Genomic DNA, 11,057 nt, shown 5'->3' with positions numbered 1-11,057 from the left:
AAATTCAGCTGCCAGCATGTTAACAGCCACCTAATATATGGGTTGTTTGATTGGACTCTTTGGGCAAAACTGCAAAATTCCTAACCCATTGCTGCTATATATTTTATCAGGGCCAAATTTAGCTACTTTCATTTTTTAAAATGCCATTTTAGACATCACAGTGAATCAAGTCAGTGTTGCTTAATTGCTTGCATACATTACAATCTAATTCATTTCCCCAAACACTAATTTAACTAGTTATTATTTATTTTTATTTTTTGGAACAGCAGCAGAGTTCTGATGCCTGAACTATGAAACTTGGCAAAATCATTGCTTTCTTAACAAAAAACTGTAAGAATCAGCAGTGAAATTTCCTCCTCTATGCAGTCAGCAACTGTTTCCCAGTTTTTTTTTTTTAACGTATTCATCTTAAATTAACAGTTTGGTATAAAAATGGTTCATTGCCCATATTCTGTTTTCAATCATAATGTAGTATTTTTGTGGGCAGGGAGAAAAGCCAAATTATAGGAGGGTCATATGCCATATTTTCACCCCGTGCCTCATATCCATCCTTTGGCTTTGGCTGAGGTGATCAAGTGTATTGTCAATTTAACAGCTAATAACGCCAACCAAATAAGTGAACCTTTGAAAGATGTCCTCTTATTACAAAATGTTCACTCCGTAGCCGTCGCCATTCTAGGCTTTGGTCTTAAGTGCTATTTCTTTTGGAAAATTGAATTAAATTGAATTGTTGCAAAATTAATTCTATACTAGTGCCCCTATATGCATTTGCTATTTAAATGACCTTAATAATGAAACTTTTAGAAAAGAGCCCGACCCCTGTATTTTATAGTGGAATAAGTCTATCCCTTCCCCCCAAATTCACCCGTTTGCTGAGTTTACTACATACATACGATTTTCTCCTAAGTGGTGTCTATCCCAACTGTAGGTAAAAGAATGGATGATAGAGAAATGCTCTATAGGCCCTTTTCCAGATTAAGATTTAGGATTGTTAGGATCACCCAAATAAAGCCACACAAACTGTCTTGAGCCCTCAGTCTAACCCCTTCATTACCAATCCCCTCTTTATTCTAAGACATATTGTTAGTGAGCAGAGATTTTGTCTTATTAATCTTTGTGTCCTAATAGATATTAATAAAATTGAATTCCTATGTTGGTATATGGTCACTCTGGCATAAAACATCCTTTGATTTACTTGTAGGAAACTAAAATTAATTTTACGAAGAAAAATTAAACAAGCACAAAATTTTGCCAAGGTGGGGAGGATCAGTGGAGAAGCCTTCAAGCATAGCAGTAACAATAGAGACTTTCTGATTTCTATCATTTCAAGTTTCATAACTACAGATATTGAAATTGAAGTTATTCCACATGATTAATTTCAGTTCTGTATAAAAATATACTTGTAGATTCTGTATGAAATTGAATTTGCCAGCACTAAACTTCATGTGTTTTGAGGATTAGAGTCTTTGGCTCCTAGAATGGTGAAACAGAGCAAATGTGGATCCCAGGAGTTGTTTTAGCAGCAGACAGTGCTAAAACCTTTAATTCACTTAAACAGGTTTAGTTAAGTCATGATCAGTAATTCGAAGATGCACATCTGCTCAGCCAGCTGATCTTAGCTTATAATTCTGTTCAACCTAAAGTTCAGAACTTCAACTTCACTTCACAACTCTGTAGAGTACACAAGGTTTAGAGATCTGTGAATTTTCCAGAAACTCCCACAGATCAGTACAATTCTGTGTCTACGAAGTTCAACTATTATACCTCTCCTTTCAAATAATTTGGGGTCTTATGGTAACAAAACAATCAAATTATTGTCAAAACATCATTATGAGAACATCTATATGCTGGGTCTCTTAATATACATGCTAAAATTGGTAACAAGGCAAAGCATTCTTTTGCTTTGGAAACCAATAATTAAGAATGATCTTTCTGGTTCAAAACCATTCGTCTCAGAATTACAACATCGCACCTGTGCCTCCATTGACATTTTATAGAGTTAAAAACATGACAATGGTTTATTCCTGGGAGTTGGTACCAAAAAACCCTCAACTGATCACAACAACACACACACACACACACAATATGATAATGATGCAGCAGTGCAACAAGAAGAATGCAAAAAGAAACCCCATCCATGCTTTGTTCACAGTTCTTAAAAAAAATTAAAAAAAGTACTGCTTAGACTTGGATGCTAAGAATCACCACAAAAAGAATTTTGAAAAGTGTCAAAACGTAGAACTCTTTTCCCAAAGGGGACCCTATCACAAGTCTGCCAGCTGGGAGGAGGGACTGGTCAGTGTGCTCTGTTAAGGGAGGGGGCAGGACGTCCTGGAAGTTGAAAATCCTGTCACTCAAGCAGCAGGAAGAAGGAACTCGAGGGAAATAAGCATTTTGCAAAAGGCAAACGAAAGAAGATTCTGATCAAGGAAGGAAATATTTTCTGTTTTTTAGAAGTACTGAGGAGGTAGGTGAGTTAAGAGTGTCCATAGAAGTGGATTCTCTTCCTATTTTAGTATATGCCTGCCTTAGGGAAATCTATTTATAAAGATCAACAATAAAACTAGACATATCTTTAAACTTGGCTTTTAAATTTTGGAGCGAACAAAAGCCAATTTATTACAGGACGTGACAGAGATGAAACCTTGATTATACCCTTTTTAAAGCCAGTAGGTATCTCGGCAAACACAAGAGCAACACCTTGCATTGGTACAATACTTAAAAGCACTTTCACTTACACTGTCTCAGTTGATCACCAAGCAGCACCCTACATGTGGACAAGGCTAATTAGCATTACCTTTTTGCAGAGAAGGACATGAGGCTTTGGAGAAATTGCCCGTTGTTTTCAAAAAGATATGTCACTCTTGATAAAGAGCAGTCTGACCACATTAAAAAACCAAACCAAACCAAACCAAACCAAACCAAACCAAACCAAACCAAAACACCGCATTCATAGAATTGGAAAATTTGTCAACAGTAGTTGACAAATATAACCAAAGTTGCATTTTACACTGTATGGTACTCCTTTTGTTCCATAATGGGATTTTATGTCTGTTGGTGGCGGTTTTGTTTTTGTTTTTACAAAGCAGAAAGTTTCAATGACTGCTTCAAAATCAGAAATCCCACAGCTCCTAAGCTCAGAGAATTTAAGAAAATGGATCATTTGTAGCAATGATCTCTAACAGCCTTGTGCCAAATTCTGAACACTTTGAGTTCACCTACAATGTTTCCACAAAAAGACTCCAACATCTCTTCCTGATGACTCCTCAACTGCATCACCTGTCCAAATTGTGAGGGAACTGTGGGCAAGGGAAGGAGATGGCCACTGTCAGGTGTAACGACCCTTTGGATTGGTTACAGGTACCACCTCTCCCATACTTCTAGATGCCACCTGGTGTTCCCAGATGAGTGGAACTTGGCCTTGCGAATCTAGTTCTAATTCTGTTTCTCGAGGTTGTGCAGAGAAGATAAAGCCCACGCTATGTTCACTGAGTGACTATGGGATATGCAAAGTACCTCTGAGACAGGATTTCAGAGGGTTTAGTTCAAAACCTTTCTCACTGATAGTTTTTTATCCACTCACTGGACAGTCTATATTACATGCAAGGAACTGTAAGGTAAGAGAAATGCTTGAAATTAAGTTTTGATCCCAATCATTCTTAATTTTTTTATTTTATTTTTTTATTAAAAAAATTTTTTTTAACATTTATTTATTTTTGAGACAGAGAGAGACAGAGCATGAAGGGGGGAGGGTCAGAGAGAGAGGGAGACACAGAATCTGAAACAGGCTCCAGGCTCTGAGCCATCAGCACAGAGCCCGATGTGGGGCTCGAACTCACGGACCGCGAGATCATGACCTGAGCCGAAGTCAGACGCCAAACCGACTAAGCCACCCAGGCGCCCCCAATTTTTTTAAAAAATAATTTAGTACCTTCTTATGACTGATGCCTTTGACTTCCAATGTTTAACAATGGTTGAGTGAGAACTGGCCTATACTTTATTTTCTCCTGAGCCAAATGATGTTGCCTTGTAAAGGAGAAGAGAACATCTCAGTCACAAACTTCATAAAGAAGATCGTCTGACCGGTGATTACAAACTTTCAGCATCTTGTGTCCAGGAATATGCGTGTGATACTATTTCAGGTCCTTTTTACTGATCATTTAATGCTGCCTCTAAATTTAATGCCTATTGCCTTTTCTCCAGAAAGCAGTTTTTGCTGATGATAATGATGATGGTCATTAGGGCCTTGGAGACTTTTAAAAGGATCTAAGGATGAATGAATAAATAAAATCCATGATGACTCATTCTGCACCCAGTGCCATTAGCTGAACACACATGGGCCTAGTTCCTCCCTCACAAAACTGCACTATTTAAATACATGTTAAATTTCTTTTTCAAACAGAATGAATATAATTTATTCAAAGAATATCATGAAATTGTGGACTGTCAGCAATCAAATAGGCATGTTGCAGAAAGGAAATACATTTTACCAGGTTGATTTTTTTTTTTCTTTAAAACTAGTCCTTGTAGAAAAACCACCAGATTCTGTCAGGCTCTATGCTTATTCCTTCCCTCGTAAATGAAAGGAGCTTATTCTTTGCTACATTTTCATTGCCTTCTTTAGTTTATGTTTTAAATGTGTTAAAGAATGTCAAGTTGAATTTCCTTCTAGTATTGCTTTAGGTTAAGTGGGGAAAAAAATAGGATACTGCGATCTTAGAGCATCATCTTTTATGTTATTAAATTATTACAGATGAACTAATATTTTATATTCATATTCATAAAAAATGTGAATGCACAGACTCTGACCCTTAATACTAGCATACAGGTACAATGAGATATTCCAGAATTATTTATTTATTTATTTATTTTTAATTTTTTTTTCAACATTTATTTATTTTTGGGACAGAGAGAGACAGAGCATGAACGGGGGGAGGGGCAGAGAGAGAGGGAGACACAGAATCGGAAACAGGCTCCAGGCTCCGAGCCATCAGCCCAGAGCCTGACGCGGGGCTCGAACTCCCGGACCGCGAGATCGTGACCTGGCTGAAGTCGGACGCTTAACCGACTGTGCCACCCAGGCGCCCCCAGAATTATTTTTATAAAGACATATGTAATATTTCCCTAAAAGTAAAGTTGTCACAAGGTGGTATGGTATGGCCATGATGGTGCCTTTTATTTCACAAAAGATTAAATGATAGAAAATCCCAAGGCTGCAAAAAGATTTGGTGATGCTCATTAGGCACTGAGTTTATTAGTAGAGTTTCTGTTTTTCCCTTTAGGAGCCAGTTTCAAAGCCACTGACAGGCTTCCCAGTGACATGGGAAAGTATTTCTTTATCTAGTTCCCATATACCTGCTCTTCTCTTCTTTCAGCAGTCAGTGGAGCAGTGAAAAGGACATTGAACCTGAACTCAGATAACACGGATTCTATGCATAACTATCCACTCAAGGGTCAGGTGACTGATCACTGGATGGTGGCCACAGTCGCCTGTGACTTGCTCTCTTCCTCATAATATAAAGAAAAGAGCACCACAGGGTCGGTGTGACACAGTTGTCATAATTCTGTTTAGTCTGCAAAAAAAAAAAAAAAATCACCAACAGCCCCAAAGAGAAGTAAGGTTTAGAAAGGTTCTGGCTTTAGACAGATTCAGTATATTAAAATTTGTATTTAAATTAAAAGATAGGGGAGCCTGGGTGGCTCCGTCAGTTAAGCGTCAGACTCTAGGTTTCAGCTCAGGTCATGATCTCAGGGTTTTGTGGGTTGGAGCTTTACGTCAGACTCCATGCTGAGAGAGTGGAGCCTGCTTGGGATTCTCTGTCTCCCTTGGTCTCTGCCTCTCCCCCACTCATGCTGTCTCAGTCTCTCTCAAAATAAATAAATAAACTAAAAAAAATAAACTAAAAGATAGATGAGGAGGTATCCACTTTAGAAATATCTGATGCAAGAAATGATGCACTTTAAAAGCTCACTTCCATAAAATGTTCAAAGCACAATTCAATTTGCAAATATTGAATTAAAATGTACCTATGGCAAGGCCTGAGGCACAACTGCATTTTAAAACCCACTGAGGGGCTTTGTACACCATTTAGGCTAATACGATAAGGAAGAGTACTTCAGATCGGGATTGATTGTTCTGAATCAAATTCTGTCTGTCCTATTTTCATGAGGCTGGCCCAATGAAAACCAAAACTTTCATCTGCTTGTGAAGGGCGAGAACTCACCATGGCTGTTTGGGCTGGAAATGAGCCAGTTGCCAGGCTTTGAGTTTGGACTCTTGAGCACGACTTGCTGCATGAAAATGAAATGTGCCTTTTGGTTCATTTGGCAGGTTTGCCAAACCCCTCGCTTTGGTAGCCAGCCACAAGGTGATAGATACTAAGTGCACACTGGTGCATTTCTCTTTCGGGAGGATGAACCAAAGCCCTTTTGGTAAAATGCTTTTGGAACATGAGCGGCAGAGCTCCCCTTTGAGTCAGAGCTGGTTTGGGGAGTGAGGCTTTGACTCTCACTTATGTGTGTGTGTGTACCGTGGAGTCAGATTTACACTGGGTGGGTCTGAGCACCGCAGGGCATCTCTGAAGTGTGGTGTTTATGGTACTGTGTACACAAAACCTATTCACAATATGTATGTATAAATGTCTAATGCGTGCAACACGGCTTAGAATATAATAAAGAGGGTTATACGGTTGAAAAAAATAAATGTCTTTAAAAAACTTTTTTAAGTTTGTTTATTTATTTTGACAGAGGTGGGGGGAGAGAGAATCCCAAGCAGACCGTGTGCTGTCATCAAAGAGCCCGATGTGGGGCTCGATCTCACAAACCTTGAGACCATGACCTGAGCCAAGATCAAGAGCTGGACGATTAACCCACTTAGCCATCCAAGTGCCCCCCCCCCAATAAATTTCTTTAAACACTTTTAATCACTCATAGGGTAGTGAAGGGTTCACACAAAGGGTATAAGACAAGCGAGGTGAGCAGCAGAAATGGTGGACTTCTGTCTCCCACTCTCTCGCTGACTGGATGGGGGCAAAGCCTCCTGCACTGCTCAGGTTGTTCTACCTCTCTCTCTGACAGGCACAGATGATGTGATTCCACAGTCTGTACTTCCTGTCAGCTTTCTAATAGCAACCTTACCTGCATGTAGTACTTTGGCATGAATGCTGTCTTTTCTATAGAATCTTCTAAAACACAGCGGTGCGGTTTGGCTGTCTTCAGAGACTTCTTGCTTCTAGAAGCATAGCCATAAGGTCTTCTAGTGTCCTGTTTAAATCAGGTGTGGAAATAGACAGTGACATCCATCTTTAAGGAAATGGAAATTGAGGTACTTGATTCAGAACTGGATGCCACCTCTTCACACTCAATTTGAAAACCCTCAGTATTGTCTTCAAAGCAAAATACTTCCTTCTAAATGGTTCGTCCACCACTGCAATGATGTGCCACTCAATTGCAGCATCTCTGGGGAGACGGGGAACTGCCGCTACCACCAGGATATGACTTGTGTCATTGGAATTGCCATGACACTTGTGTTCTTCCCAGAATGAAAGAACACAAGCAGGATGTAACGTCAGAATGGATCTTCTAGGATTTCAGAAACTTTATTAGGTTTACGTATGCATACTTCAGTAAGTTTTTAGCAAATTAAATAATTATGTAATAAATGGAAATTGGTTGAAATACAGGGGATATATGAGGTGTTTCAGTTTACCAGCTCATAATTAATTAATAGGCATTGCCCATAATTACCAATATAAGTTATGAACCATTTAAAAAAATTTTAACGTTTATTAATTCTTGAGAGACAGAGAGACAGAGCATGAATGTGGGAGATGCAGAGTGAGAAAGGGAGACACAGAATCCAAAGCAGGCTCCAGGCTCCGAGCTGTCAGCACAGAACCTGACGCGGGGCTCGAACTCATGAACTGTGAGATCATGACTTGAGCCAAAGTCGGATGCTTAACTGACTGAGCCACCGAGGTGCCCCAAGTTATGAACATTTTAATGTACTTGTGCGTTCTGAATAGTTTTTGTAACTTCACTTTAATGTCTTCAGTAGAACAAGAGAGAAAAGGTAAGAAAAAAATTATGCTTAGAAACATATGTGAGCATATATATTCAATCCAACTTGTTACTTCAGTATGTCACCCAACGTGAATGTGAACATATTGAAGTGTATTTATTTATGTAGATACATATAACTCAAAAAGGTACAGCACATCATCTGTGCTGACTTAGTTGGTAGTGTCATGCTTTTCACTGACTAGTACCAGCTCAGGGTCATGACAATAATTTAACTCTTAGAAACAAGTGCTTTTTGTATACCTTTACATTTCAAAAAAACTCTTATGAGGAAAGAAGAATATTTTTATATTGAACAATGCGATTTGTTTTGTATGTAAGGAAAGTATGCTCATAATTACTATGTAGGTATTTAGATTTGTTTCATCCATTTGTAATGGATTTGTGTACATCTAGTCTGAGACTACAGGGAGGAGTCCAAAAATAAACTTACCACTTTCCCTACCAAACACATCTTCCTCATCTTAGGAAATGGCATTTATCCACTTGGTTTCCCCAGGCTGGAGAACTGCACCTCATCCTTGTCTCTGTGTCTTCCTTAGGAACTTCTTCCAATGTCATTCCAAGTAGCCACTAAGTCTTGTCATCTCTAACCCCTTAAAATCACTTAAATAGGCCCATTCTTTCTGCCTCTTTACGTTTACCTTAATTTAGGCCACTGTCGTTTATGTTGCTTAGATTTCTGTGAAGCCTCCTAATGGTTCTCCTTACTCATTTTCAGTCTTCTTCTTCAATCCATTTGCCACACTTCAGCTAATGTCATTTCTTTCTAAAATATATCTGCCTTTTTTTTTTAAGACACTGCATGATTAATATTATTACTTAGTGGCTTTTGATCTAACATGTAAGTTCCTTAGTGTGGCCTACAAGGCCCTTCAGGATCTGGCCTTATTTATCTCAATCAACTGTGCATGCCCCACCCCTCATTCCTGGGACCATCTACAATTAACAGCTGTTCATCCAACTCTGTATTCTGACTTAATCTTTGGAATTCTCTGCTCCCTTGATACAGAAGGCCTTGCTTCAACTCTGCCTGGCTTAATCATTCCAGGACGTTAGACCTCTCTTTCACTGGGAAAGTCTTTGCTGAATTTCCCACAGTCTCTTAAATGCACTGCATGAGGCCCAATCATATCTCTTCAACATCCAACAAATATCTGTTAGGTGTCTGCTGTGTGCCCAGTAATAGTTTGGGAGGTAGGTGAGGTTGCTGATCAGAATCAGAAAAAGATCCTTGCCTCCACGAGCTTTCATTCTTCCAGCGTTAGCATGGCAACCTATCTCACTATCTTCCTGACTCTCTTGCTTACTAGATGAAGGAGGGCTCTCCTGAAGTTTTTGTATTATTCTGATTAGCACAGTGTCCAATCAGTAAATGTTTAAAGACATGAATAGACTAGCAAGCGTGAAACAAAGAAATGTCAATATATTTCCTTTATCTAGGTCATTATAATTATTCTGAAGCCAAAATAATAGTTCAGAAGTAAAAGAACCTGACTTTTTACATGACATGGGAATTTCATGAATAGACACAGAAACATGTCTTCAAAATTATATGTAACCTTTTCTTTCCCTTAACTTGGTTTTAATCGAGCCTATCTATCACCTCTTTTAATGTCTAGGCCAATCTGCTCATTTTCTGACCAACAGAGTCTATAACAGAGTCTCTAAGAATCTGTCTGAAAGACAAAAACACCGACTAGTCTTCTGAAACAGAAGAATAAACTGAACAATAGTATTAAATATATGCTTTCAATGGGCCTGAGATTACTTGAGGGAAAGATATTTTTCTTGCATACCTAAAACAGCCACACTAAACTCTTAAGCCGTCCTTCAGAATTAGAAGTAAACATCTAGAAGACAAGAAAAGGGTTTTTGATGTTTTGAAGTCTCATTGATTTTCTTTTTCTATAGCGAAAAGGAAGACCACAGCAGTATTTTGCTTTTGATAAGAATACATCAGATGGACTTGAAAAATCAGAAGCTAATTACTTTTAAGATGATCTTAGGCATGAAAAAATTTAAGGTGACGTGTAGAGTTGGCGTATCTAACATTTAGCATTCAAGTCCCATAATTCTTTTGCAAAACAAATATGATCAAAACATGATTTTTAAAAATGGTCAGGAACATGTATGTTTCTTATCTGCCTTCTAAACATATGCACCTTTATTTAAACAGGTTTATATTTTCTGCTTCCTAGGTGCTTTATACTTCTATGCCTATGCTATTCTTTTTCCAAACACTGTTGGTGTGTTTTGTTTTTGTAGAGATCACAAGTCCACTTGATATTAGTGACTTATACTTTCCTCTGCTTTGTGAGTGTGGGTAATAGCCTTTTTGTATACCAATTTGCTTACACTGCAGTCTATGCTGGTAATACTGTACCTTGCCTGACCTCTGAATGGAAAAATAATAACAAGTTAAAACAGTCATTTTACCTGAAGTCGATAAGGCCATAACACTCAACCTGCTTTCAATTCACATACTCAATTTTCATCCACTCACTCTCGACTTTGAGAGGAAGGAATAATGACAGGTTACAGGCACTTTATTTCAAAATTCACTCACAAAGTTATTGACAAGCATTTTTCACAGAAACAGCTCTTCTCTCTGACCCTCGTGAGCTGTTTACATGAAAAATGCTCTTCCTTGTAGATTAATGAGAGAGTGGAACCTAATTCCATACCAAACATGTAGCAATTGCTTTAGCATCTCTGTTTTTGATATGGGAACAAAAATAGGGATAATTTGCCTCAAATTGCAGTCACTTCAGTCATAATAAAATCTCAGAGAGTACTGTTTGCTTTCAACTTTCATTAGGTGAGCTGGGGCTGTTATTAAGGCACCAACACATAAATGTTATATTAGCACTTAACAGAAGCATAGCATTCTCCTCTAGGAGATAAATTCTACCCTTGTCAATATAATTCCTTACTGAGTGCAGTAAAAGAGTTTGAAAAGATGAAATAGTGAAGCT

The 11,057-nt window shown here is 38.4% G+C and overlaps 1 protein-coding gene across 3 annotated transcripts in view; it reads right to left on the bottom strand.

Annotated features, from left to right (window-relative positions):
• Positions 1-5,150: 5,150 nt before the first annotated feature.
• DPH6 (diphthamine biosynthesis 6) overlaps positions 5,151-11,057 on the bottom strand; it is a 336,135-nt gene continuing 330,228 nt past the window's right edge. For all 3 annotated transcript variants that reach the window (XR_006599355.1, XR_006599356.1, XR_006599357.1), the window contains 2 exons: positions 7,138-7,263; positions 5,151-5,573 (listed from right to left, as the gene is read on the bottom strand). The gene's annotated coding sequence lies outside the window, so the exon portion shown is untranslated. The remainder of the gene's footprint in view (positions 5,574-7,137; positions 7,264-11,057) is intronic.

Source organism: Felis catus, chromosome B3 (assembly GCF_018350175.1).
Source record: "Felis catus isolate Fca126 chromosome B3, F.catus_Fca126_mat1.0, whole genome shotgun sequence".
Taxonomy (NCBI): Eukaryota; Metazoa; Chordata; class Mammalia; order Carnivora; family Felidae; genus Felis; species Felis catus.
Note: the sequence above shows the minus strand (reverse complement) of the source record. Positions and strands in the feature narration are given on the sequence as shown.